The 26,211-nt window shown below is 39.9% G+C and overlaps 1 protein-coding gene across 1 annotated transcript in view; it reads right to left on the reverse strand.

Annotated features, from left to right (window-relative positions):
* Window positions 1-13,984, reverse strand: part of LOC101851899 — a 49,102-nt gene extending 35,118 nt beyond the window's left edge. Inside the window, exon 1 of the mRNA XM_005110371.3 lies at window positions 13,563-13,984. The gene's annotated coding sequence lies outside the window, so the exon portion shown is untranslated. The remainder of the gene's footprint in view (window positions 1-13,562) is intronic.
* Window positions 13,985-26,211: the final 12,227 nt, after the last annotated feature.

The raw sequence follows: 26,211 nt of genomic DNA on the forward strand, positions 1-26,211 counted from the left end.
TATCTACAATAATATTATCTACAATAAAAGAGAGAAAACCTGACCTGGTTCGAAAACAATCCAGAGGAAAAGCGTGAAAAAAATCGTCAATGTTAATAATAAATGAACACTATTGAAGCAACAGCTATCCATATAGAGGAGCTGTAGCCTCTCTCCCCTATAATTTGTCAAATTGTTCGTATTATTTTCATCACAATTTTATGCTCACGTAATTGTTAACGTGGAATATGCCTATAATTTATAATTCAAGTACCATTTACTTACTATAATCACCACCGCCACCACCACCCCTCCCAAAAAAAAAGTGTCATGCATGTCACTGTCGAAGGCTGTCAAAAGAGGATGACAAAAACCACACAAAAAACTAGTCTGACAACATCAAAGAATGAACTGGTTTATTAGCAATAGAACTCCTCGCTGAGACGATACATACACACAGGAATATCAGGGGGCTCTCGTGGCCTAGTGATTAAGGTGTTGGCCTCTCATTCAAAGGTCACGGGTTCGAATCCGGGTAGCGACCGAAAAATTTTCTTCTCTAAAATTGTTTCGTTTCACCTCCTTTCCTGCTCTCTAGCAATGTCATGTTGTCTGCTTTCATTTCCACTTTTTGCCCCCAACCCCTCATCTCCTTTGCCCCCTCCTCTGGGCTCCTGGCTCTTTCTGCAGCATTTCTACTTCTACTCCTTGGCTCCTCCTTACTGCTGTCTTTCTGCCACACCCCTGATCTTCTGGTAAGGAAAATCTACACCTTGCCTTCTCGGACAAGGGCTAAAAATCTTGCAGGGCCCGGGTGCAAGTTGCGCACGTTAAAGATCCCTTGGTGGTCTAAAATCGATAAGAGTAGGCGTCGACCGCCACTCGGGCACAATTCAAAATTTCATACCAACTGAAAATATTAGGTGTGTCTCGCACGCTCATATGACCTTATGCAGTTGCGAGCGCCGTAAAACACTTTACCAAAAAGAAAAAAAAGGAATATCATATGGAGAAAAGTCTCAGTATTATCTGCGCTTGATTCCCCTTAACGTAACGCGTTAAAGGGCAAGAGTGTGTGAGTGAGTGAGTGAGTGAGTGAGTGGGTGAGTGAGAGAGTGGGTGAGTGAGTGAGCGAGCAAACGAGTGAGTGACTGAGTGAGTGAGTGAGTAGTCATTGACAACAAAGGCAAGTTTCACAGTCTTGAGCATACTGTAGTTGTCGCCACATGTTGGAAATTATATGCTACTTTCATTATTCATGTGCCCTTTATCATCATCATTATCATCATCATCATCATCATCATCATCAGCAGCAGCAGCAGCAGCAGCAGCAGCTACTCAAAGTGGCAAGCCGTCCCCTTCACGATGAGGAGTAGCGTTCTCAACGAAGACAGCCACAACCAATGGGGAAGCTCTGCAGCCGACACCAAAGTTACTGCGAAGAGGCACCTCTACTCGCCAATTAGGCAGAAGACATCAAGAAGATCTGCCCTTTGGCAGCACACACGTCCCACTGTGTTTTTGGAGAGCGGGAGCAGACTCCTAGTCGCTGACTTCCGCATTCCTGATCCTCTGATCAAGACTGGGAAAACCCCAATCTAGTCTGGATACAAAAAGATAAGATTGAATTGTGCAGGTAACATTGAACTAAACCCGGGACCAGAGGAGCTGGTGCGGTGTAGCGAGTGTGGGGTTGCATTTAGCGAAGCCAATCTACCAAAAGCTAAGCAGGAGGGGTGTAAAGACAGGACACACAAAGGGCCAAAATGTAGTGGTATCAGTAGGTGGAGCTCAAGGCAAGAATGGACATGCCGTATCCACAGAGGTGAGCCTCCACTGGGTAGCGACCAACCAGCAGGAATCCTATCAAGCTCTGCTAAAGTATATTGCTTGAGTTGCAATGAGACTATCCGTAAAACGTATGGAGGTTCTCAGCGCCTGAGGTGGATTGAGAGTGGAAAATGTTGCTACAAGAAACCAGAAAGTTGCAAGATGACGAACGAAAAGATGAAAAGACGTCTGAACAACTGGACATGTTGGAAATGCATTGATGCCCAAAACCCACAGCCAGAGGCCCCTATACCAAATCTTGACACTTCAATAGATGCTATATCCAAACAAATGAAGTCATCTGAAAAGAAATGCTTGCGCATTCTTCAATGGAATACCGATGGTATAAAGACGAAGGTTGGAGAACTCGAGATGAGGCTTAAAGGAGCGCGATATTGATTTGGCAATGATCCAAGAGAGCAAACTCGGAAAAGGACAAAGCCCCCCACATATCAAAGGTTATATCGTGTTCGGGAAGACAAGCAGGGCGCTCGGGGAGGAGGATTGATCAACTATGTCAGAGATAGTCTGGTGTATGAAATAGTGGATAGAAGGGCAAAGACAGGAACAGAATCGCTGACCCTCAGGGTAACAGTGATAAGAAAAAAGTGGATAACTGCCACTAATGTCTACTGCCCACCAAAGAACAGCACAAGTCAAACCATCCACCTTGATTTGAACAGCATCCCATTGTCGCATCCAGCATCATCTGCAGTGACATCAATGCGCATTCCCTAGTCTGGGATGAGATTCAGCCAGAGGATGCGGGAGGAGATGTAGTTGAATGGGCGTGTCATAAATCGCTTGACATCCTGAATGATGGTTCTATCACCCGATCAACAAAACAACAGAGGCTGGCAGGTCGCCAGATGTCACGCTATGTGGAAGTGTCTGGAATAGCAACTGTGTATGGTCGGTGGATGATGAAGATCTCGGTGGTTCTGATCATTCTGCAATCATCATTGTGGTGAACAGTGCAACTAAACATTAATCAATCTTTGCAAAGGCGATGGAGAAGAAACGAATGAACTGGCCAAACTTTCGAAATGAGATTGAAAGCAGGATGGATAACTTAACGGAAACGGACGATCTGAATCTACAAGTCGAACGTTTCAATGCCATCTTATTTGAAGCAGCTTATGCGCATGTCAGGAAGGTGAAGCCGTCAAAGAAATCCCACTCTTGGATGACCCCCAAGTGTCGTGGACTGATCAAGAAAAGAAACCAGCTAAGAAAAAATATCTCCTCACTCAGGGAGGAATGGTTACAAGCTTGCAAGGATGTTACAGAGGCTGTCCAAGAAGCAAAGACTGACCAGTGGAAGGAGGTAGTTAATGGCGTGATAATTTATCTGGACGAAAGGAAAACTTGCAGTTTCATCAAGTCTCTAAATGGATCACCAGAAACCAACTCTCCCATTGAAGTACTGAAACACAACGGGAAATGGATAACAACAGCAAAGAAGAAAGCTGGGCTTTTTGCCCAACACTATGCAAAAATCAGTAAGCTCCAATTTACCCAAGAGGAACGCAGAAGAAACAAACTCCGATTGAAGCGCCTACTGTATGACGATGTGAACAGCGAAGATGAACAACAATCATACCCAGACTTCATCATGAAAGAGCTGGAGCGTGCCATAACACAAATGAAGAGAACTGAAGAAGGGCTTCAGGACCCACTCGCATTGAAAAAATTTCTCAGCATGTGTAATCAGTTGCTTAACCAAGCAGCGTGCCCACAAGACTGGCGTAAGGCATTTATCATTCTTCTCTTGAAAGCTGGCAAGTCACCTGGTGAGAGCTTGTCCATGGGAGACCTATGGCGAAATCGAAATTCGGACAGAACTGAGAGCAGTAAAAGGCAAAGGTGATGATCCCTCAAAGGCACGTGAAGCTGCAGAGGATGTGATCAAAAAGGTTGGTGCGGATGTGACCATTTTCACCGATGGATCGGCTGTCGCAGGATACCGCGTAGGTGGTGCAGCAGCAGTGGCGATAATGAATGATGAACCATCACGAACAGAAATTATTAAAACTAAAGGTGCATTCCTTACATCATCTTATGACGAGGAATGCCAGGCAATGATGTTTGGCACAATGGATAGCTGACAATTGCCACAGTAGAACCAATGTGCTGATCTTGACTGACTCTGCAAGGGGCTGCTAGGCAACAGCTTGGACATATATGATTTGCACCGCAAGTTCAGTGAAGCCACAGCCACAACAAAAATCCAGTGGATTCCAAACCATGTTGGAATAAAAAGAAATGAGGCACCCGACCAAGCTGCTAATGAAGCCAGAGAGATTGAAGGAGACAGACAACCAACAACTTACAGAGGAGTCTTTCCAATGATCAAGAGGGAAATCAGAGACCCACCATGCAGAGCTAAGTACCAGCACCTAGAATATGTGTATTCTGTGTACTCCTTTTTGCGGGAACAAAATATCACATGTCGCTGGGACAAGGTTGAGCTAGCGAGACTGCAGTCGGACCATCATTGGAGCTTAAGATGGTATAAGAATTTTGTAAATGAAGAGCTCAGCCCATGTTTCCAAAGATGCGGCCATGAAAAGAGGGATGTCAAACATATGTTTGAATGTCATTGAAAAATGGCAATTCGAATTGAGTTATTTGGACGAGGGGAGGTGTCGCTAAGCATACTGACAATGGAGCCGAAAAAGAGCCTCGCTCTCGCCCATTAAGGAAACAAAAAAAATCATCATCATCATTATCATCATCATCATCATCATCATCATCATCATCATCATCATCATCATCATCATCTTCATCATCCCGCTCCCCCTGAGGCGAGGGGATACAATATTCTGTATAAATGGTTTCCTCTCGACTCGGGTTCCAGGATCTTGTGTCGAAATCTCCGCAACTTCATGTTTAAATAAGACTCGAAAGGAATAACTGGGGTAAATGGTTTGGGAGTAGAATATGATTCCTGTATATCATTAAGACTTTAACCTGGTTGTCAACATGCTATCTACAACACCCTTTACGAAATCCCTAACTTATCTGCCACTGTACATTCTATCTGCTAAGGTCCTTTCTTCGCTTGTCTATGCCGGCTAGAATAGGCTAATACTAACAAGGTCACCTTAGCAGAGACTGCGCCATCCATTTTGGAACTTCATGGTGACATTAAAGATGGTTCCAGTTGGGAACGGGATAACGGGTGCCCACATCCCTCGTGGCTGATCAGAGCAGAGGGAGATAGGACTACCGCTAGCATTTAAGAAAAAACCCTCAAATAACAGAAACATGTCTTCTTAATAATTGTTTACCTAAACACCATCCCACATCATCACTTATCACCACCACCACCTTCATTTCTAAAATCATCTTTGCTCTCATCATCATCATCATCATCATCATCATCACCATCACCATCATCATCATCATCATCGCTGTCGTCGTCATCATCACTGTCGTCAGTAGCCGAGTGGTTAGGCTCTCGGACTCCCAACCGTAAGGTAGTGGGTTCGAATCATGTCAGGGGCCCGACGTTGTGTCCTTGTGAAAGGCACTTTACACGAATTTTCCTCTCTTCACCCAGGTGGGAATGGGTACCCGGCTATAGGCAGTGAAAGATATTGTCAGTTTGTTAGTGTTTGAGCGATTAATTGGCTGCTTTCACTGTATGCTTCCTGGGAAGCTGAGAATGTTTCGGAGTGTTCTATGGTCTGCTGGGGTAATAATATAGTGTAACGCGCATAGAGCCTGCTGTTGAGCGGGGATATGCGCTATACAAATGCTATTTGTTTATTATTATTATTATTATTATTATTATTATTATTATTATTATTATTATTATTATTATTATTATATTATCATTATCATTATTATTATTATATACCGTCATCGTCATCAACACAATCAGAAGAAGTGGAAGTAACCTCACCCTCGTCGGTATCATCATCCGCATCCTCTTTGTTACCACCATAAAATAATAATAATAATAATAATAATAATAATAATAATAATAGTAAACAGCAGCAGTGGCAATAGCAAAAGCAACAGCAACAGCAGCAGCAACAGCAACAGCAGAACAGCAAACCGTCGTCGTCATCATTGCGTTATCATCACGCACACTTTTTTCAACAAACGCTGTGAACTCTTTTTCTGTCGCTCTTCGACCGTCCACTTAATAAAGTTGATGCTGGGTGGGTATTTTTATATTTCTTATTTTCTGAATTTTACTTCGTGAATCTGGGCCAGGGTAAGTAACTGTAACTGTAACAAAGAAATCAGATGAGGTAAATCTATGCTGATTCTGTCCCTTGAGACGATCATACTTCCCAGCCCTTATAATTTGGTGTTTTTGTTTTTGTTTTTTATTCTCATCTTGTTCGATATGATATATAATATTCAGAAGTAGATCTGTTCCCAGATTAGTCGTTATTGTAGTTCACTGTGCTTATCATTATTGCATTTCCACTTTCCGATAATTTTGCTTTAGAGTAATATTGTCAGTTTTTGTTTGTTTTATTTATTCTGAAAATGGTACTGCACACGAGAAAATTATCGTTTGCACATAAACTTGAAACGTTCAGATACACACACACACACACACACACACACACACACACACACACACACACACACACGGACGCACGGACGCACGAAAGCACGAACGCTCATACAAACAATCAAACACACACACACAAACACACACAAACACACACACACACACACACACACACACACACACACACACACACGTACAGACATACATGCACACACAAACACACACCCACGAACACAAACAAGCAAACACACTCACACACACACACACTCATAGAGAGAGAGATTAATAGAGAGAGAGAGAGAGAGAGAGAGAGAGAGAGAGAGAGAGAGAGAGAGAGAGAGAGAGAGAGAGAGGGGGGGGGGGAAACAGACAGCCGGGGGAAGAGAGAGAAAGAGAGGAGTGAAAAGAAACAGGCAGACAAAGAAGAATGGAGGAAAGAAAGGAGATTACGCTTATAAGTAGGGCTGCCCGGGTACCGGGTAAAGAGCTCAAAACCGGATCTCCCGGTATTGGTGTCGGGTACCCTGGTTTTCTACTCCCATTCGTTAAATCCTGCGCAAATGCACTAAAATTATGTCCCTTCGTTCGAACAGTATTATAACAAGTGAGTACTTTTCGATACAGAGCTCTCTTAGTCGATACAGTACTCGATAATGGCAAATATCGACTAGTGCCCACCACTACTCGTACATCCCCTCCTTGGAAACCATTGGACCACAAAAAGGCCATATTTGGGCATGTTATAAGAAAGTTTCTAAGAAAAGACCAGACAGTTTGGGTAGGGCGGAGAGGACGGGTAGGGCAAGGCCATAGATTAAACCACTAGGCACTAGAGACAGTACGCCCCTCTCTTGCCTTGCTGCGCGATGGCCACATTCCACAGAGGCGTTCACCATGTTCTTTTGTGGAAGCTGTATGAAGGAGTTCATGCTAAAGCAATGGGCTAGGCTTGTTTTCTCTCTCATACACAATGGGCAAGGCTTGGCTCTTGTTGATTTTTTTGTACTTGGGCGCCGTGGCGTACTATAATATCTAAGGTACTAAATTTAGAAAGCAATAAAACAGCATACTTTCTACAACTAGATATTTGCAAATAAATGTATTGTTAAATAGATAGAGATAGATTGGCTTTAAAACAAACAAACTAAAATATTGCTTAGAATTGCCATTGACTATGTTCATGAACAAGGTAGAACGTTCCTTGACCTTAAAATCAGGTTTTCAAAACTGCCCAAGTCATAGAAATTTTCCAGCTCTTTTGCTAATCTTTTTCAGCAGGCAAAAATGGCAAGTTCCGCAACACGTATATATGTTTTTTAAAACATGCTTAGGGATAAAAGTCATGGCTCCAGGGATTAAATATTTCACAGTTATACAGAGTATTGGACAGCATTACGGAAGCAAAAAGATCTTGGTGCCCGTCGGTCTTATATTTGTCAATTAACTCTTTATCTCCATAATTTTGCTTAACCCATTTAAAACTTCACTCCTGTTACCCAGCATTTCACACAGATTAATGGTCACTAGATATTGATTTATTTTCTTTGAGATTTTACGAGTGAAGACTCCCTTCCTGTTCCTTTATATGAAATGAAACAGCGGAGCTTATGCAATGCACGATTGAAAGATACAGAGCCAAGTTCTACCCAACATGGTGAATATTTGAGCACAATTGTCCCTCCTGTTACAGGGGTCTATAACGACTTATTATACAGTAATCGGATACACTCTCCTTTGGTTAGGAAGTCTGCCAAGGTTATATTTCAATGGTAAGACAATCCATAACATGAGCTCTACCCAGTTAGTGGTCGTCAGAGTGATGATGTGCTGAATTCCCTCCTGCTACTTTCCCTCCTGTTACCCGGGTTATGATAACAGGAGAGAATAAAAAGTAATAGGAGAGAAGGGAATGTGCTTAATAGCTTAACTGACCACAGTTTGGGTTAGAATGTGAGGTAGTCCACTCTTAATAGAGTAAATGAAAGAGGTTAAAACTAAAGGCGTGTTTGTGTCTTTTCAACACAACACCCGAATTGTAATTTTTTATCTTGGAGTAACAGGACGCAATTGAGAGTAACAGGAGAGAATACAAGATAGCACGAAAAGGGGGGTGTCAAATAGCTAAACTGACCAAAATTCGGGTTGAAAATGGGTCATTTATGCACAGACAAAGCAGAATGGTTATTATATAAAAGATTTGTCCGTACTTTTTCAACATACTCCTGTATTGTGATTATGTGATTACGCTAACAGGACGGAATTTAGAGCGATAGCGAGGGAACAACGGAGTAAAATGAAAGACAAACCTTCCATTTTTCCCACATCGATGATAATACATTTGTAATAATGCAACTTATTTTTGTTCCACCAAGTCTAGAACCTTCTTTGTTGATGGTATCAAATAGTTCTAGGCAGAAGGTAATCGTGACATTGTAGGTTTAAGGGTTCCAGCCTCAGCTCGGTCCAACTTGGTGTTCTTGAGAAAGACACTTAACACGAATTCCCCATTTGGCTCCGTCCTTTCGGAGAGGACGTTAAACTCGGAGGTCCCACCTCTGAAATTATCTTATAAGGGCGTCAAACCTGTACCATTTTACCAATTTAACCAAAGAGGTCTTATAATGTAAGTCTAGCTCTAGTTCTTTTATTTAGTTGGAAATTAGAAGTGCATTTCGCGTTGTTGTTGAGACGTAGATGTAGGCTGAAGTAAGAAATAAGAATCTCCTTCGAAGAAAATTTGTCACCCATGAAATCAGCTTAGCTTAGTTGACTTCAGCACTATGCCACTTATGCTATATAGAGATTAATTGTATGAAGGACGGACCCTATTGATAATTGATTTCTCAAACAGGACTTTATATATTAAATATTTGCTTTTTGCCCCCAGAGACAAAGCCGACTACTGCTGTAAAAAAGTAATAAAGGAGAGGCAGAGAGAGGCGAAACAAGAATCCAGTGAAGAGACAGCACTTCATGCGATATGAAAAGCAGAACTCCATCAAAGACAAAGAACAAAAACCTGTCGTTTGTAAGATATCAAGAGACCAAAAGGCAGCATATATGGAATGAAGAAAAACGAAGGAAGACACAAATTAATCTGAAGAGGAAATCAACCAGTGCCGATGACAAAACAAAGGATGCCCCATACTCAAGCTTTTTTTTTCTAGACTAAAATGTAGGTTTGCAATGAAAGCAGTGTAGAGACAAAGAAAATTAAAGTTGAAAATGAAAACCTTATCTGAGAGCTAGAAGGCAGGGAAAAGAATACTGAAATTTCTTTTTGTGCTCATGGATGAATTGAAAGACCGATACAAAAAAAAGGAGAATAAAAATTCGAATGTTAACTTTTGGAGAAATACTAAGAAAGTACAAAATTCAGAGCAATTTTGCAGAACTCTCAACATAAAGATCAAAAGGAAACAAGAAAAAAGCACTTTCAACTCTGCAGATAGATAAAGTGCACATTTAGGATTTTTTTTTCCTTCGGCCTGACAACTCGAGAATTTTGAAGTGTTTAAAAATATTGTTACGTTGCAAGATATTTTTTAAAACCCACAAACGTTTATTGAATGACATCGTAGAACGTATGTAGTATGTACAGACAGTACCAGAGCAGTTTAAACATTTGTTTGACAAGCTATATAATTTAGGGTCTTTAAGAAAGCTACAGAATCAGATCAAAACACTTGTGCGTGCAAGAATTGTGATAACACAGAGTTGAAAGCTGACACATCGTATGCCTTGTATTCATCTGAAGGTTATTTCTGCTTAAGTTTGGCCAAAACTGTCATGCACGAACGTGTGATCATCGAAATCCAGTCCCACTACTAAACATCACAATCAATCGACGAGATACAACTTAAACAAGGTGAGGAATTTAATTAGCTTGGGAGCATGTTTGTACTTGACGGCAGATTGGAGATAGGAAAATTGAAATCAGGACCCAAAAGCAAAGTCAGAGACCTATAAATGGTCAGCATAAAGACCTACCAATGGAAGTAAAAAGACAACGACTTATTCACAACATACTCCTTCCAAAACTGACTTATGATATTAAACAGGAGGACGAAAGACTGATAAGGAATTAAACGAAATTTGACAGGGAATAAATCGGCTATGGAACAAAGAACATCAAAATATTAAGTAGTTCGTTCATCTGATGAGTGTCACGAAATCAACCAGCTTCACAATCTTACAACTCTAATATGTCCAGATACAAGGGCAGGTGCAGACCACGCAAAACTTGGCAGAATAGAATCATAGAGGTCCTCCAAAAGAATAACATTTCAACAAGAGAGGCCACCTACACTGCCCTTGATTGAAAATTGCACCTCCCCTCGATATCTAACGATGCAAGAGGGAGGATGAAGTAAAGTAAAAGGATCCAATCCTAGCATACTATGAGGACATGGGACTCACTGCAACGTGGCAGAAGTGGGTAGTAATGAGAAAAAAATAGAAATCCTGAACAGCGAACAGAAGAAAATAAGTATCACAAAGAAGAGAACAGAAACTGGGAGACTGATGGCATTGTGGAAGTTATTTCAGAAAACATGTCGACGGCACAAGTTACACGATTCTAACATTGGCCGTCAGTTAAAGGAAAGACATGATGGGGCAAACTTCAAGCCAATGAAGCAAGAGCACATGCTAACGTCGCTCAAAATTGTTTGAGTAAAATGGAAGAGGAAATACAAAGCACACTCGTTGGGGCTTTGCAAAATTAACTGTCTACACTACACACTGGTAACTTTACTTTATTGCTACTTTAACTAATGATCTCTTATACTGCGAAGTGTCGAGGAGAGATTCAGTTCTCGGACAGGGGCCAGGTGTGTTGCTTTTCGGACCAGCATATTGTGCCTTTGAAGGATGTCTTTGATTCCATCGATCCATCTTTTTATTAGCCTTCCCTTTTCCCTGAAACCATCGAATCGCATCTTGTAGACCTTTGAGGCTGGCAGTTGTGGCCCCATTCCTATAACGCGTCCAAACCATATTTCGTTTCGACGCCCACTTATTGTTTGATGCCTTCGGGTTTTTTTACACTGGTAACTACACCCAGTAAATAACGTCTCAACACAGATAATTGTAACATGCTTTTAACATTCTCATCCATTCTTCAGTTATTCCTTTAGATACGCTCTAGAATTAAGCTCGGAAATTTCACTTTTATGTCTATAGATAGTTGATCCATTTCATCAATATTAATTCGAAATTTCTAATAAAAGTTCAGTTTTCGAAAAAATGAGAATCTAAAATGTGACTTTTTTGTTTTATGACTCATATAGGGCCTACATAACTTTTAAGAAGAGGTATGAAAAGATGTGGGTGCAATGGAAACTTCCCTACCACTCCACCCTCTCTCCCCTCTACATGCATACATGCATCCCCTCCCGAATCCCCCAAGCCCCCATCCCCCACCCGTATGAGTTTGGCATTATATTAAATCAAGATTCGACATAGAAAAAAATTCAGGAGTTTTTTTATGCCATTAGCGGTCGCAAGGCAACGAAGCTCTAGGTAAAACAAATTCAGCCAAACAAATGATGAATACATGTACTAGGGTTTTTAAAAACGACTTAAACTTTCCCTTCTGACATTTGTGCTGGAAACTGTATTTGTCATACTTGTATTCTCTTATTCTTTTTAAGAAGTATACCAATTAAGTAGTGTTTTCGATTTTGATATTAAACTTTGTTTTATATTGATTTTAAGAACTTAAGTATGTAGACCATGCATCACTTAAACTAAAGCCCCTTCTATTGCATTTTTAAGTAAGTCTACTTTTGGACATTAGTCTAGAAAAACAACTGTGACTCTGGAATCACTGAAGATTAAAAAAATGTAAACTTAACGTTGTCTTGTAGCCTGGTCAATTTTCTTTCAACTCAGTGTAGTCTGATAAGTGAAACAAAAACCTTTACAAAGGTGTTTTTGGACAGCATTCAATCAGACTGACTTGTGGTCACTGGGACTTATCTCCAACTTGTCTGCATCACTGATACAGGAAAAGAATATGTTTGTTAATCTTGTGACGACCAGAGACAGTGTTATGTTGAATGTGTAACTTAAAAAGTACGCTGTCTGTAAAGGAAATGACCTGCCCATTTGTGAAAAAGATCTAGCTGCTAGTCAACCTTTACTTCAAATGGCCCAGAACCTTACTGATGGCTTTTTATTAAAAAATTTAAAAAGCCCAGAGTGATTATTGTACCAATTTTTTTTCTCATAGGATTAGGGTTAGCCCCTCATTTTAGTAGTAGCACTAGCCTAGGGGTTAAGTAACGTTCAGCCATTCATTTCGTCTTAAACTTTGATTTCGGCGATAGGGTTAGGTTGAGCTGTTCATATGATTTGATAGTAATAGATAGGCCCAAATTCTAACTGCCAAAAATAAAAAAGGGAAGAGACATTACAAATAATGTTTGCGCTACTCAAACCATTAGATTCTAGATCTATACCGAAAATAGATAGCCATTCCTCTATTTTATTACATAATTGAAAACCTGTGACACTATCAAAAACCTATAATATATACAGTCAAACGTACTGTAGTCCAGTAGCCTTACATTCAACCTGTATAGTGCGCCTCATTGCCCCCCCCCCCCCCCCACCAAAAAAAGCACCCGTAGACGATGCAATGAAAGAAAACAGAAATCACTTAACTGCATGACAGAAGCAGTGTTGAGTTGTTTTAATTCATTCGTGCAATAGAAAATGTGTACCTAACACAGATTATAATTATGCTGTGCATATAGCAAGCTCAGCACTAATCACAGTCCGGCTATGGTTTCCTTTGTCACTAATAATATATCCTATGCATTACATCATACATTTTAGACACGAGGAAGATTACAATAGCAGCCTATCTTTGGTAGCTCCCATCCATCACCATCCCATAAAAATTGCTGATACTTGTATACTACTATGGATGCATACAGGCTTATGACTGACTGTTCATGTTTAATATCTTAAATCAGTGAGTCAAGTGAGTGAGACTAGTACCTCAGATTAGTAGATTTAGCTTGGATTTTCTTTATGTTTAAATAAGTAATTAAACACAAAAGCGATGCAAAATTGCAACTTTTAGATCTTTTATTAATTAACTGAAAGGCAGGCTTTGACCAGACCAGGCTCCTAATCTTTTCGAATAGTTTCTTCAAAACATAGATCTGATATAATTTGTCTAAATTCTTATCAATCTTATTCTTACCAGTTTTTCGGTGTTGCGCCTTCCTTTCTGGTCTCGTTTTCTTCAGTCTTCCACTTCCAGACTAATCAGACGTTTGTTAGTGATGACTTTACTGGGAGGAAGTCTCTAACGCTGTAAGACGTTAACCCAGAAAGGGACTAGAGGTTTCACATGCTTGCACTTATAAGAGAATCCCTTTGGATTAAAACACAACGTTAGAATCTAATAAATACTTTCCTTTTTAAGAGCAGACACACGCCCATTCACATGTAAGCAAACTTCTTCGCCAATACGAAAATGGCCGCCAACCAACTCAAAAGTTTCCAAGTCACGTGACCTCGTACGGACTCTAGTTTTAAAAAGGACATTACTCTTTGGGCTAGGCCTAAAGTTTCAATTTCAATGTCCTTATATGAAAGCAACTAGTGTGCAGTTCTAGGAATCCAACGGAGAAGCGCAGCATTTCTAAGAATTATGTGAAATTCAGGGTGATTCAAAAAAGAAAACTGTACAACTTTTTTCGTTAATCTTCCACGCTGAAATGTTGTTTTTCAAATTTGTACACAACATTTGGAAGTCAACTGGAATTTGTCTGATATTCATTTCAGATTAATCTACAGAATAGTTTTACTCTACATAGCGAGTAAAAAACAACCTATTTTCAGCTATGTCCCCATTTTTGTAGCATGACGCACTTGTTCGTATTAGGCCTACCACTAAAAATCCCAACGATCGCGCCATATTGTCGGCCCAGAGTACAACTGTCGTATGTCCACGCACTCCGGTCTTGAGAAATAAGCTTTCAACGTTTGAAATGGCTCCAGATTCAAATCAATCACCAACTCATTCATGTAACTGTTACCAATTTTTTTTTTGTATAATCAATGTTTCAACTTTAACAAGTTTTCACATATTGCTGTTTTCCTGTGGAATTTAGATAGTTTTTGTTTTAAGTAAACCCACTTTTTTGAAAAATTGAACTGAGTGCCTCAAAGTGCAAATGTCGTATCTCGATATTAAGTTCTATATCTCCATAATCTAGTCTAATTTCATAACTAAGTCACTCGCCTGCAGAGCACAAGGTCCTCCTTGGCTCAAATCCCACAGGAGACGATAGGAAGCAAAAAAAAAACCCCCCGATTTTTAAAGAGGTTTAATGGGCTTTGATACCTGGCTCACATGACGTCAATTGTTCTATGGTAGACTGATGTTGAAATTTGATATGACGTCTCCCAAATAACCTCACTGTGCTGCAAGGGGTGTACATTTTAACTAACAGTCATTCCAGTTGCAAGGGGCACACAGGAGTCCCCGCATCTGTAGTCCCGTGGCCACCTGGTGATCTTATAGCTGCACTATTACATTTAATATCTCTCATTTGACCGTATTTTGATGCATGGGGTTACCTATGAAACAAAATGCAACAGACAACACCATCAATGCCCTACAAACTTTTCTGTCTCGTCCAATCAAAAACTAAATGGACAAAGGACAAAAGGGATAATGTAATTTTTTTCACTTTTGAGAAGAAAAAAACGATTTTAAGTTTGACTTTCTCATTTCTTGCATAGAATACGGTATTTTAAAATATGGCTTGCCTGGTGAGTCTCCCCCTTTTTCAGCCAGATTTATGTTAGTAGACAAGTCCATCATTATGAGATATCCACTCATTAGCTAATCACAAAAATGTGAAAATTGACACTCCCTTTTCTTCCTATGTACCCTTCAAAAGGGTATAGTAATAACGAAAATTCCTTTTGATACATGTAATAAAAACAACAAACTTCATTTTCCTTTCCCGACACCTTGTTCTCGTCTATTGTGTTCAAGAATAACAGGTACAGTAAGTTTGAAATAAGACACTTAAAACAATATACAGTGTAAATGAAATACACACACATACACGCACATACACAGACACACACACACACACACACACACACACATACACACACACACAGACACACACACACACACATACACACACACATACACACACATACACACACACACACATACACAGACACACACACATACACACACATACACATACACACACATACACAGACACACACACACACACACTCACACACACACCTACACACGTACATACGTGCATACGTACAGACAGATAGACAGATAGACAGACAGACACACACACACACACACACACACACACACATACATACACACATACACACACACACATTCATACACACATACACACACACACATACATACATACATACATACATGCATAAATACATACATGCATACATACATACATACATACATACATACATACATACATACATACATACATACATACACACATACATATATAGCTTTTAATTAGTTCCGTCTTTTCAACAAGCGCGTCTCATGACCGCATGAGCTATTTATTTCGCTAAAATTTCAAAGCAATCAAACAGAGGACTTCGTGCTGATTCGCTGAGGCTGAGCGACCTATAGATCAGGTCTTTTTGCCCCACCAGGAAAGGGAGTGCCTACACCTGCAAACTGCAAAGGTGTCAATATCAAATCTGCATTACAATTTGTCCTCATTTTTGCACTCCTTTTTTGTGCGGTTATTCTTGTCGGTGTATGTAGTATGCATTTTTTGACAAACAACTTTGCAAGACCAGGATGCACATTCTTCTACTCTGCGTATGTGAGATTGTGTTTTGTGTTTTAAGCACAATTATAAACCCAATGGTTGTGCTAATTTTAGGCTTAGATCTACATTTTGCTTTCAGGGTAAAAGTAAAAGACCCTAAATTTTTCCCAGTAGTCTCACCCGACTCCAGGTACTCATTACATTCCCCATAGTAAATCTGTTTTTATATGACCTTCCTCATTAACAAATAATCAAACAAGAATAGGTCGCTTGGCTGCTCGCCTTTTCCTCACCACCTCCACCTTTAACTCTCTTAGAGTGCTTTGGTTGTTACAAAGGAAAACTGCCTCTTGACAAAATAGACGCAATGCTGTTTCAAATCAAACGTTTAAAAATATTTGATAGATGGAAATAGAAACTGCAGGTCAAAGTGAAAGAAGAAGAACGTTACAAACCTACATGTATTAACTGTTTGTGCATTTTGGAGTAATAAGTAATTTTGTTTTAAATGAGTTCTCTTTCTATGAGTTTGTTTCTACTTCACAGGTGCATTTAAAGTCACACAACTGTGAAAAGAGTAAGACAAGAGCAACTCTGTTCTGTGGCCTATGTTACTATTTTTCTCTTTCAAGTTTTTGTCCGAGTTAATTTGATGTTTAGTCGGTCTTGCTTCCAACTATTACGTGTTACTATAGGAGGTTACAGTGTTAGCCTCTCATTCAATAGGCACACACACACACACACACACACACACACACACACACACACACACACACACACACACACACATAGATATATATATATATATATATATATATATATATATATATATATATATATATATATATATATATATATAAATATATTAATACACACACTTACACACACTCACACACACACACACACACACACACACATACACACACACACACACACACACACACACACACATACACACACACACACACACACACACACACACTCACTCACTCACTCACACACATTACTAATATTATCAAGCAATCTGCCTTTTGTTGAACCGAAGATGTTACAATCAAAAGTAAAAACTCAGATACGCGACTGTGCAAATTATGACAACCAAACACCCATGTTCAAAAGACTTCAGGCAACAATAATTGGAGTTGTACAGAAACAATTAGAAGTATAACACCAGCTATGTCTTGATTTTACATCCACAACCGGTAGTGTTTGGTCTCCTGGGCCAGGGGATACTCAACTCACAGAGAGGGTAGAAATAAAAGCAATCTGTTACAGAAAAAACAAAACAAAAGTAGATAGAACCAAGCTTTGGGACCCCCCCCCCCCCTCCCCCAAATCCCAGGCACAGAACCACAAATAACGTTAAAAGAAGAGGCACGAACAATGTCTATGCAGGCACTACAAAAACAAAACAATTAAGAGTGCTCTAATGATTGCTAAACAATGACAAAAATAAAATTTAAAGAATTTGGGACATACAGACACACTCATCAAATTACTCATTCAAATTCAATGAACATGCAGTTTTACGGCCTCTTGATCATTGAAAAGTCCTCTTCTAGACGACGCTATTTTGCTTTGCCCACAAAATCACTTGACGGCACTCTCTCATCCCATTGGCTCAAATGGAGATGGAATTCCGACAGTTGTACTCTCTTCTTTTTTAATTTGCTTTGGACATACGACAAGTGGGTTCTGGATATCTCAACAAATACTGTACTTAGAGTCTTCAAACTTATTGGAGACAATACATGGGAACTTGAGTGCATGAGTGATCTTATTTCGAATTTCATGAAAAGAGAACATACGACACTTGTACTCTGGGCCGACGATTACAAACTACAGTAGTTTAACAGCCAACATCTCAAGTTTCCTTTGCCTGCTGAGAACATGGTTAAGATTAGTAGAGAGTAGAGAGCTTTTTGTTTTAAACAGTTCCTCACTAACTCATTGCGTAAGTTTCGCCCAAGGTACGGAAATAATGTTAAAGTGTCCTTAAGGCATTCTTTAATGTCAAGGGTAGAAATGATCCGTCAGTTAGGACCTGTAGAGAATCAGAACTAAAACTCCCTAGACAAAACGACCACTTCAGGTCAAACACACACCATTCGCACCCCTTTTAAACGTCACCAGGATGCAGAATTCACTTGATGAGCCCCATGACACGTCTGTCCGTAGACGATGTCTGCAGCAATGATTTTACTAAATCTCAACGGTCTGCATTCTCAAGGCAGATCTTCATCTATGACTGTACCATTTTCCGGTTCGTGAAGCTACCAAAGGCTGGCAATGTGTTCATGATTCCTCGATCGTCTTGAAAAGCATGAACATTTCTTCTTTGACATTTGGTTCCTTGGCAAAGCCCATATTCACCTTTCAGATTATATCAGCTCCACAAGTACTGTCTATTTGGGCAACCTCACCACCCCCTCTATTGTTTCTAGAAACAGCTCCATACTGAAAGGTGTACAGAGTATATGGCTTGAGAACTCATGATCCTTGGGTTTGGTCATCACTGAACATTACGAACGACGTGTTAAAATGTGTCGAGTTCAAAGGAGGACTTACAAATAATTTATAGCGCATTGGTTCTCGGAATTCCAGAATTTAAAAAGTATTTTTGAACTCTGTGGGAGAAAAGAATTATTGTTTAAAGGTTACAGGGTTGGAAAGATTAAATTTTAAAATAAAAGTAAAGGGAAAACACAAACCAATCATTTCATGACTTTCCTTACAAGATCTTTTAAATTGGTGCATTTTGCATTTATCAGTGGTTTTTATGAAAGCCATTTGCATTTTCGAAAATAAGTGCATTTTATGTCAAACAAACTCCTTTTAAATAAAAACATTCTAGTACAAATTTGGTGCGAGATATTTAGAAAAAAAACTGTTGTACAGGGGGGTTTTTTTGTTTGTTTGTTGTTGTGGGTTGTTTTTGCTTGTTTGGGTTTGGGGTTGTTGGGTTTTTTTTTTGGGGGGGGGGCTATCACCCTACTTTGTCATTAGCACAATTTATTGTATCAAAGAAAGTCATACACTTGGGGGATTACTTTGAGAAAATAAAAGACGACAAAAAGCGCCTCCTGCAACGTTGACGGGTCTTCAATTTCAAGCCTCTTAAAGCATTTGAAGGGTAAACACCCTGGCAGAGCAGTACAGAAACACCATATGATAATTGAAATGTCGGGTAGAGTACGGGTACTCCTCATGTATTTTTTGTATTACCCGTGGGTATTACCCGGGTATCAAATTACCCGTGAAATCCCAGCCCTGCCGCTGAGAGCCAATGAGTGCGTCCCACAAGGAATATCAAAACCAAACTTTGCTTCAGCACTCAACACGTCACTGAAGCTGTTCCCAGGGAAAAACCATTCGCTATTTTCCCTTAATATCTCCCGGTTGTGTATATCAACTGGGTGGTTTGTATGTTTGAGGGTATGTGTGGACGCCGGGGGGGGGGGGGGGGGGGGGGTGAGACGCGGAGGCTGGTAAAGGTCAAGGTTAGGTCGCCATTCCCAATAGTTCCCAACCTACTAGTACTTAACCTACAACGCGCACACTGGGGTGTCACCATACGTAATCCTTGAGGGGCAGAGCATGGGGGTAGCATTGAATTAATACACGAAAGACGATTTATTTTACGTTATTCTGAGAATAAAGGCTTAAACTTGACTTTTACTATGAGTGGTTGGCGGGCGTTCAGGGGTGGTTTATTACTCCCTCTCTCCTCCCAAACATCTGTCGTCCTCATATTCTTTCCTCCTTCTTTTCTTTGCATATTACGCTCTAACTACATGTAGGCCTAGTACTAACACTTCTAATCTTCAGCTCTTAAGACCTTTTTGTGTTGCAAAGGCTGTAAAACTCTCATTCTAAACCTAAGACCTTTACCGGGCAGTTTGGGAATCCAGTTCATAAGCAAAACCAGAGACAGCCACAACGGCAATACAAGCAACACGGTACTTATTTAATTAATGTCAGTGTGCTCTCTGACCCCCTGAAAAAAAAGAATATAACATAAAAAAATCTTCTTACGAAACTCTGCTTGTCTCTAATTTGGGACCAATCTAAGCCAGAATGTTATTACATTTCACATTCAAGGTTTCTTACCTCGTACTGCGGATTGCTCGGCTTTATTCTTTTAAATTTCTACGGTTTCAAGCGCTTTTGTAGTCAGATTTCAGAACAGTCTCCATAACGAAGCATAATGAAATGGATAATCGACTTTCGTTTGGTCAAATTAGGAGAAAAATATACATTTGTACTATACGTATATCGCTTTTGATTTATCTCATCTGTTATTTAGGGGGCTCCTTATCTAGTAGGATCAAAGTAATTGGGGGTGGGGGACGTATTTTTTACTCGTTGACACAATGCAAATCTCCCATTCACAAAGATGAGCACCAATTTCCTACATTATTATTACAGTATGTCGGCCACAAAGAGTGAGTCGTATTAAGTCCTTTTGTGTACACCGCCCAAGCAACTGCGTCTGGACAAGACCAGGCAGGCAGCTCTTGACGAGTTTACATGTCCTTGGGATAAAAGCTGGCAATTAATGAGAGAGAGAGAGAGAGAGAGAGAGAGAGAGAGAGCCACTGAGATCCCGATGTGTGTTGTTTACGTGCCCGTTGTCTCAGTGGCTCTGAGTTATGCGTGGTGGGAGTTGGCGGTTGGTTGGTTGGTCGATCGGTCGAGGGGCGAGGGAGGGAGGGGGAGGGAGGGGACAGTGCGGCTGTGGCCAGTAATAACATGACTGGGCGTACTGATAACTGAGTACGGAATACAGTGTAGCATACTGTAGGTTTGGTGATAAGATATGAGGCCCTCTCAGATTATTTTTTTGCAAATGGCAAATTACTCTTAGATTATTGTATTTCTTGATTTGAATCTTATAGTTCTTGAGTTAGAAACACACCTGAACCTTAACAAGCCATGAACTGACGTTTCACAAAAGTAAAAGTCATCACGTTAAAGTAAATGAGGGATACACATTTCGTTTATGCGTAGGTGTTTTACGCCCCCATCGACACAGTTGAGGAGAGAGACCCCAGCTCTTTGATCAAAACGCACTTAACTAAAGGGGTCAAGGTGATGTGAAGTGACCCAGAGTTTTTGGTGGGTGTGGTATGTGTGTTTAGGTATCTATGTGTGTGTGTGTGTATGTGTGTGTGTGTGTGTGTGTGTGTGTGTGTGTGTGTGTGTGTGTTTGTAGGGGTGACAGGGTACGGATGTATGTTTAAATATGTGTTTGGGGGAGGGGGTGGAGGGAGGGAGAAAGTGACAGTGAAGAGTGGAGGAAATGGGTTATAATTTAATGTTTCGTTAAGGCTATGTTTGAGAAAGCTATGATCAAACTACAAATTGACTCAAATAAATATGTTTTAAAAACATGCTCATCAGGCTTAAAAGTACATCTTTTGGCTGGCACAATGCAGCCTCAGTCGTCTCTCATAATAATAATTTTCAAATGTATTTTGAATACTGGAATAGATTTTTAAGGGGGTTTACACACAGATGTAGGTCTTGAACTAAAAAGGGAGTACTGACAACACGTTGAAAAACCTAATCTGGCGAGGATGAATGGGTGAGGTAATTGAATTGTGAGTAGTAACAGTAGCAGTAGTACTAGTAGTAGTAGTAGCACTAGTAGTAGTAGTAGTAGTAGTAGTAGTAGTAGTAGTAGTAGTAGTAGTAGTAGTAGTAGTAGTAGTAGTAGTAGTAGTAGTAGTAGTAGCAGTAGCAGTAGCAGTAGCAGTAGCAGTAGCAGTAGCAGTAGTAGTAGTAGTAGTAATAGCAGCAGCAGTAGTAGTAAAGTAGTAGTAGTAGTAGTAGTAGTAGTAGTAGTAGTAGTAGTAGTAGTAGTAGTAGTAGTAGTAGTAGTAGTAGTAGTAGTAGTAGTAGTAGTAGTAGTACATGTAGCTAGAAACCTCCCAAACAATTAATTTTATCTGACAATAATCCAGTCTTTTCTAAAACTCTATTGACCTACCACCAACGACGAGTTATTCAAATCTCCAAGACGATAATAACAACAATCTGTCCCCGCCTGCTTTGCTCAGGTGCTCTATTAAACTATTAAAACTATTATTTAAACTATTCTTATACTCCTGGCTCTTTCCTGCAACCAGTTCAAGTTTTTCGGAGTAAGTTGCCCTGGGTATACTGAGGGCCCAGCTTTTGCTGGATCGGTGAACACAACAACAATAACTCTTGGGGTACCCTTGCCTCGTTTGCTCATAATTTTACAAGTGAGAGCTAGATATTGGCGAATGCTGACTGATTTGACAGGGTAATCAAAGTGAGACGGGATCAGAAAGGGCCTGAATATATAACACAAAAATCTTACTCGAGGCGGCAACACTGAGAAGTGAATGAAAACAAATGTTCAACCGCCAAAATAATAGGGGAAGTATCTCATTAAATATTTATTCCAGGTAACATTAAATTAACTAAAGATGTGAATACACAAACACAAAGCAAAGAAGCAGAGATGTCAGTACTACATGCAATACCAGTGAGTCTAAACTCTTTGGTAGAACATGACAATTATCAATTTTTTATTTCACATTTGGCTGTTTTTGTCTAGCTTTTCGCAGCCAGGAGCGGTGTCATAATCAAGGTCACGATCTGATTATAGGACGGTAAAAATGCGAGGGAAAAAAACAAGCACTTGCAGCAGTCAGGAGTCAAAAGATTAATATGAATTAGTTCCTCTCACTTTTGTGAGGTTGACTCGACCAGTGTAATAGTTCCCTTACATAATCAGTGCTTGTGACTGCTTATGACTGTGTCCCGAAAGGGGTGAACTGGGTATATGCGGCAATGAAACTGTTTTGAGTGCTGTGTACATCATGTTCCCTACAACTCTTTTGGTAGACTCTTCCAGCTTTTTAAGCTTACTTAATCAAAGCTTGCGACTGCTTATGGAGTGGCCCAAAAGGGGTGAACAGGCTATTTCTGTGGCAATGAAACCGTTTTCAATGTTCAACTGTTCATTAGTGATTATGAACGTCTTTATACCTTTAATTTATGATGTTAACGTTTATGGGTGAATTTGACTGCGACAATGTTTCAAAATTAGGAAGGGAAGCACAGAAGCAGTGTTTATTCGATTATAAAGACGCTTCGCCGCTGGAGCTAGATTCAAGCCCCCTATGACGACCCAAATTACTAAGAAATTGTATTTATTAGTGGCTTTCTGATTATTCCTTTGAGAGAGCCGCCCACGTGGGCTTTTTCAGTATTCTCGTGCTTTTGTAAAATTGCAAAATGACAGCAATACCAGTCAGCCGAATGAGAGAGGGAAAAGGACCCCTTGCTTTCTTGATTAATTCCAGGAGTTAGGTGCATCAAGGGTAGTCCATTAAGAAAACAGCTCGCCGGTAGTTAAGGAGCAGCTGGCCAGGCGTTTGTGTGGGCAAAACCCTCACAGGTGCCACCAGTACGGCGGATGACTCCCACAACTCTAAATTCCAAAACAACACACACATCCCTCTACTTAAGATACCCTTTATCCCATTTTCGCTTTGAGGCGTACAGATAAAACCGGTAAACAGGTGACATCAAGAGGCCTCTCTTTGACCTTACGTTGTCACACAGAAAAGGTTAAAAAACAAAAAGCAAAACCAAAAACAACCAATCAACAGACGACGCTACACCATGTTCTTGGACACCGAGTGAAAACGTAGGAAACGTCTTCTATGACAGAGAGGGCACAATATTTACCAAAACTGAGTGTGAATACACGGTACACGTATAAAGATCGCACAGGGGGAGGGGGGCTGGCAATAAATGCACGGCAAACGGTAGGCCTCCTCGTAAAGACTATATTGAGGAGGGAGGGGGCAATAAATTGTTTGGCCGGTCAGAATTGGTTACTTCACACTGCTATCTACTTTCCATGTCCTCTTCACTGCGCTCTTTAACACCGTTGTGTCGACCAAGGCAGATATTTAAAATTAATGTGTTTTATATATATATATATATATATAATATATATATATATATATATATATATATATATATATATATATATATATATATGTGTGTGTGTGTATTATTATTATTATTATTATTATTATTATTATATTCTCTTAAGCATTTTTTAGTTTACACATTTTAAGAGCGTGTAGCTAAAAAAAATCGACATGTCTAATTATGTAACAAAGGGAAGCCAGAGGGCTCGTGGCTCGTAATTAATCAGGTGCAATTATTGCCCTGGGCGCCGCTTATACCAGAGAGAGAAGGGTAATTACAAACTGTATTGTTCTGTACGCCACTGCCCAGGGTAGCATCCTGTAGATCAAGGAACCTTGCCGTGAGGGCGGATATTTATAACACCTTGTTGTCCCATATTCATTGAAGTCCGTGACTACAAAAGATGACAATGGCAATGACAATCTTTATTCATCTCGCAGGGAGAAATTTGTCTGGGTCGTTACCAAAGGCAGTAGACGTTACTAAGGTTAGGTAGACTCACGCATACGCACAACAAGACAGGACATTAGTAAATACATGTCTCCCGTGCTGGGACAACCAGTTCCGTAAAACATTCTCTCTCTCTCTCTCTCTCTCTCTCTCTCTCTCTCTCTCTCTCTCTCTCTGTGTTTCATTTTTATCACTGTGTTCAGTAACCTCACTGCAGTTGGAACGAATGAATTTCTATATATGTCTGTTCTTGCTTTTTTTACATTTATCGTTTACTGCGGGTCGATAGTTGAAATTCCAATGTCAGTGGGTGGCTATGTTCACTAAGAATTATTTCCGCTTTTTTTTTAACGTTTGTCTCGTGCAGATATTCAAAGGTACTTAGGTCTCTACCAACTGTTCTTGAAGCCTTTCTGATCAACTTGTTTATCTTTATGATGTGCTGCCTTCCAAAATTTCTACCATAGCAAGTGATACCAAAATTTATCAAAATTTCTATTGTGGTGGTGTAGAATATATGAAGGATGGATGGATTCAGAATGAAAGACCTAAGATTAATCAGAAAGTACAGTCTCTACGTTACCTTTTTAACAGTATTTTTTCGTGGTTTTACCATTTAAAATATTTGTTGTCGATTTTAAGACCAAGATATTTGTATGAATCCGTGATTTTAATTGTTTCTTGATCAATTAGAGAGGTGGGGTTGATTTTCTCTTCTAAAATCAAAAATCATTTCCTTTGTTTTTGAGAGGTTCACTTTTAGAAAATTTGAAGTACACCATTTTTTAAAAAAACCATACATATTTCTTTGAAATACTTTTTTTCAATAAGTTTTATTAATCCAATAAAAGTGAAGTCATCTGCAAACTTAATTAAGCGTGTCGTTTGATATTTAACTGGTGACAAAACACAGCCTGAGGACCGCCGGTGTAACAAACGATTGGGTCAGATTTTGTGTAGTTCAACTTAACATATTGTGGTCTGCCCGTCAAAAATTCCAGGACCCATGCTGCATTATTTAGAAGCGAATCTTATATGTTAATTATAGACAAGTGAGAGTGCTAAGATTTGGTGTGTTCAAAGTCCATATGATTGTGGGAACTGGGGGAAGAAGGTACCAATTAACCAGAATGTTAATTATTGAAGTCTGAACAATCAAAGCGGGGTCGCTATGACACCAGGGCCTTACCTACAGAAGGTCCAAGGAGGAGACAGGACAGAGAGGTAGGAGCAAGAGTAGGTTAGGCGAAGGGTAGTGACGATATTCTTGTTCACTGCTAGATAGTCGTCTGTTCGACAAATGTTATAGCCAGTGTTGCAGGAAATAGTAGTTACCCGTCTGTAGATTATAGGTCCTCGAAGTTCGTTGCTTGTTTTGTAAACATCATATCATTCATTGTTGATTGATAATTAAATGTTTCAAAAATATTACAGCGCGAAGCGTTTCTTGTCATCTTTGACTAACAGACTATATTATGATCACGAGCCAGAGTGGTGTAACCAGTACAACAATAATTGATGTTTGAACGTACTAATACACTAGCTTTGAAATTGTCACACGTGTCTCCGAAGCTCATTGTCGTTCGTAAACTGTTTCGCCCAAGGGTCACAGGTCTATCATTT

The sequence above is a fragment of the Aplysia californica genome, unplaced genomic scaffold (genome assembly GCF_000002075.1).
Source record: "Aplysia californica isolate F4 #8 unplaced genomic scaffold, AplCal3.0 scaffold00882, whole genome shotgun sequence".
Classification (NCBI taxonomy): Eukaryota; Metazoa; Mollusca; class Gastropoda; order Aplysiida; family Aplysiidae; genus Aplysia; species Aplysia californica.